Below are 4,393 nucleotides of genomic sequence, written 5' to 3' on the forward strand. Positions count from 1 at the left end.
CTGCAATGATTGCACATCTGCTCCTTTAAATAAGCAGAGGTAATATTTCTGGAGATATCAGCTATCATAGTCTACATAGGATCTATCTGGATAAATACAATGTATGATGTCCTTTTGATTCCACTTGAAAATAGGAAAATGTTCATGGTTTGCGTTTTTGTTTTGAGTTTAGGGTGGGATTTTTTTCCTTTTTTTTTCTTTTTTTTTTTTTCCTTTCAAAGAAACCACATTATTAATGTGCAGAGCTCTGGGCTTTAGGGATCACTTAGATTCCTGGAGAGTTTCAGTTTTGTCTTTCTCCAAGTTAAAGCACATTTTAAATTTGTCAGGGATGAAAGCTGATCACGGAAATAAAAAAGAACTATTTAAAAAGCTCCCATCCCTTGTGTCTGACTTCAAAGCAGGTTTATGCTTAGGAATGGGTAAGACAGTGAGCAAAAAATGTTTTGCAGTCAGAGGAACCCATTGTTTGCTTAGATCTTCTTCCATTCCCCCTCCTCATAACTAAGATGAGTCGCGGTTGCAAATGTCCAACCATAGCTGTGCCCAAGAGCTCGTATCACCCTCCCTGCAATGGAAGTGTCTCCTTTTAGGTAATTCCACTCAAGAAATTTTCTCTGGGTATGTTTTCTTATTGTTTTTCTGGTCTCAGTTAGCGTAAAGCTGCGTGGAAAAAAGCCTCTAGTCACAGATGATCAGTTTTGCCAACAGATGTTAAGGTCAAAGGCCAAGCCATTTAAAATACTGATTGATGACATATATTTGCAAGCTAAGATGGTCAATGCATGAAGAAGCTCAAGGCATACTGTCCTGAAGTGGGTTGCATTGGCAGGAGCAGCCATTCGTAACAGCTCCAAAGGCTTCTGTGTGACTTCAGGGACTCGGGGTATTACAGCTTGCTGCTGAAAGAAAAGGAAGAAAAACTGTAAAAGAAGTGAAATTTTAGAAGTATTGAAGATTATACTGAGACTGGAGTAGCAACTGCTCTTCCTCCCTTGACTTATAGAACTCTAGAATGGTTTGGGTTGGAAGGAGTCTTAAAGATCATTTAGTTCCAGCCCCCCTGCCATTGGCAAGGACACCTCCCACTAGACCAGGCTGCTCAAAGCCCCATCCAACCTGGTTGAGCACCTTCAGTGATGGAGCATCCACAACTTCCCTGAGCAACCTGTTCAGTGCCTCACCACCCTCCTAACAACGAACTTCTTCCATTGTAGAGGCACCTAGTATCCTGGGCAAGGGGATCCATGCAGCAAAACCAGCATTTCTTTTCCCTCAAACATCTTTTCCTTTCTGCTAGGGCTTGGCAGTGAGAAGGACCCACTTATACACCCTCATATCTGCAGTTGCCTCCTGCTTCCCTGAGTGGTAAATTGCCACTGCCAATATTTACTTCTAAAAGCACCTTCTTTGGCCTTAAGACCCATGAACACACCATTAGCTAGTCATGGAATTAGAGTGAAAGCAGCTTCAAATTTTGAGGGTCTTAAGTCTGGAATAAAAATATGCATATCAAAACATTTTACAGCCAAAATGAATTCCAGTAGCAGCATAAATGGCTGATAGCTTTCACAGTGGCTAGTGTAGACCCTATAGGCAGAGCCCATGAGCAGAGAAAGGTCTGTCCCTCTGAAGGAGGGAGGTTCTGTCGGAGTGCTCTTGTTTTGCACTGTGTAGGGTAAATAACCTTGAACTGTAAATAAGAACCAGTTTGGTTCTGACTGACTCAACAGAAATGACTCATGTCTCACTGCAGGCTCACATGGAATCTCATAGTAAATCCCATCTTCCATTGTGTGTTCCCCATGGCCCTCGAAGTACTCCTAATTACAGGCAGACACCCCAGGCAAGCAAAGCAAGTGAACAATGGGGTTGATTCTTTGTCTGCTTGGCTCATGTTTTGGCTTTCTCACTCTCCAGAAGCTTCAGGGGTGGATGTAGCCCCATCCAAACGGGAGGCTGGGAGGTCTCAGTACCAAGCCCAGGAGCACACATCGCTGTGACTGACACCAGAGCTGCCTTTCAGCTGCCCCCATTCAGTGTCACAGAGGACATGGGCACAGCTGGCTTCACCCTGACGTGCTTCAGCCCCTGCAGGGGTCGGGTACTGACCTAGCTGTGCCCTGCAGAGGGGTGTTGGGGCGAGGGGAGCCAGTGGCTTCTGGGGTGAGGCAGCACAAGCTACGGTGTGGAGTGGGGGGGTCGAGGGGACGAGAGACACCACATGTCAAACCGAGCGAGAGTGAGGACGCTGTGGTACATGGAGATGAGAAAGCTCACTGGTGAACAGACCCTACAAGCCTCAGCACACATATGCTCCAGGCAGGGGCCTTTTCCAGAGAAGGTCTGATCAGTAAATCAAAAGATGGATAAACCCAGGGGGGATGGAAGAAGCCCTGCTTTAAATAGGAGAAGAGATCCACAGCAATATATCTTTTCAAGCCCAAGAATGGGCAGTGGGTGCCCACCCTTGTAGTTCCACAGCTGGGTAAACTCCTCTGCATAGTGGTTGGTCATGGCAGAAACAGGGGGATTCTGGTTTCAATTTGTTTTCTGATGGGATAGGGTTGAGTGCATGGGACTCATCTACTGGACATACGGATGTCTGGGGTGGGTTTTTTTTTGACATTTTCTTACTTCTCTAAAGGGGCAAGCTGATTGTAGGTACTATTCTACTGTCTCCCTCATCCACCTCTTTCTCATCCACCCCAAAGAGCTGAACTGTCCTCAGCAGCTGGGACAGTGTGGAAGGGGCTAGGAGAGATCTCTTAAACATTCATGAACTGTTCAGGGCTGGGATTGTAAGAAAAAAACATTTGAGTTGGTTTACTGGCCACCATACTGCTAAAACTATCTTTTGAGAGTGTGAGCTTTTGGGATGAGTTCTTGACAGGGGCCGGTACCAGTGTGCTATCCTTAGAGGACATCAACATGTCTTTTTGGGTTCAGCCATTTCCTCCAGGCTGTCCTGCCTGAAGTGTGTGTTGCAGGAAATACAGCTGAAGTGTGAAATGACACTGTACAGTAAAGGTCAAATTGGCATTTGGCTCATCTTCCAAGCCTGATAATGGATGTATGTACAGTAAGGATTTGGAGGAACTGGAAACTATTGCAGTAAAAAATGGACTGAAGCCACCAGCAGAAAAACATCATTTTCACAACGTAGCATCCTAGCTACTGACTTACTGTTACCAGAAGAAGCTTTGACAAATAAATCCTAGCATCACCTGGGAACATCTGACTTCTTAAAGCCCCTTCTGTCTCGCTTTCAGTGCAGAAAGCAAGTTGATTTCACTGGCTGGTTGACAAATGTGCTGTCTAGCAGGAGACAGAGCTGATGTGGTTCATTTTTGTTGCTTTAGATCTGTCAACAGCTGAGGACTCATTGTTCACGAGAGGATTTTGACTCATCTGAAGCCCCTGACAAAGGTGGCTGGAATCTTGCCTTAGAGGTTCTGCTCTTCAGTTGCACAGAAACAGATGCTGACATTCAGCCGTGTCTTATCTGCCCAGAGGGCTGTCACACATTCCCCTTGGCTCCAGATTTTCATGGTGCTGATTGTTCCATGTCACTGCAAGTGTTTGGGAGGAGTGCCATCCAGAACGTGACAAAGGGACACGTCCAAGCGTAGCTGACACACTGCTCTGTCTTCCTGAATGTATAGCTCCCACCCAGTGAGTGGGAGGGGAAAGGTGAATGCTACAGGAGGAGAGAAGACAAGGACAGTAGACCTCAGAGGGGGTTGGGGGTCTTCTGTGTTGTAGCTGGAACACTTCACTTGCCCCCGCCCCAGCCTTTGGAACACAGTGGCTGCTCCAATCCTCCTCTGTGTGCAGGTATCCTGGCAGGCATGCCCTGCTGGGACAAAGCTCTGTGAGACATGCTCTAGGCAAACTTTAAGAAGAGGCAGAAAAGGGCAGAAAAACAGGAAAAAGGGACTAGACTTTTCCAAGAACTGCACTTATCAGAAGCCAATCCTTTCCCCCCCGCCACAGGGCGGCATTTGCAAACGGTCAGTGATACACACTTGACTGTTGGTGCCTGACAGCCATGGCAGAATAGCCAGACTCCAGCAGAACATCCACACTCCTTCAGTACCTCTGTGTACTACTAAACCTTTTATTTTCCTGGTCTCATTAAAAATTTCTTCTCCCTTGTCTTCACACTTAATATATTTGGGTTTCATTTATATCTATATTGATATTTTTTAAAGGGCCCAGGGTGGCCAGCAGCATACTAACTGAAAGGCAAATTTAAAATTTTGAAATGAACAACAACAAAAAACCAAGTCCTGGTGCCTCCTACACAAAGGCAGTGCCCTGAGTTGAGTGTCTAATGTGAAGTTGGTAAGATGTCAGCTACCATTCTGCTGTCAAAATGGGTTCCATCGTT

General features: G+C 45.9%; 1 protein-coding gene across 1 annotated transcript in view; it reads left to right on the forward strand.

Moving 5' to 3' along the window:
- The window catches only part of GLIS1 (GLIS family zinc finger 1), a 108,108-nt gene that overhangs the window by 77,090 nt on the left and 26,625 nt on the right, over positions 1-4,393 (forward strand). The window lies entirely within an intron of this gene.

Source organism: Merops nubicus, unplaced genomic scaffold (genome assembly GCF_000691845.1).
Source record: "Merops nubicus isolate BGI_N331 unplaced genomic scaffold, ASM69184v1 scaffold5638, whole genome shotgun sequence".
Lineage (NCBI taxonomy): Eukaryota > Metazoa > Chordata > Aves > Coraciiformes > Meropidae > Merops > Merops nubicus.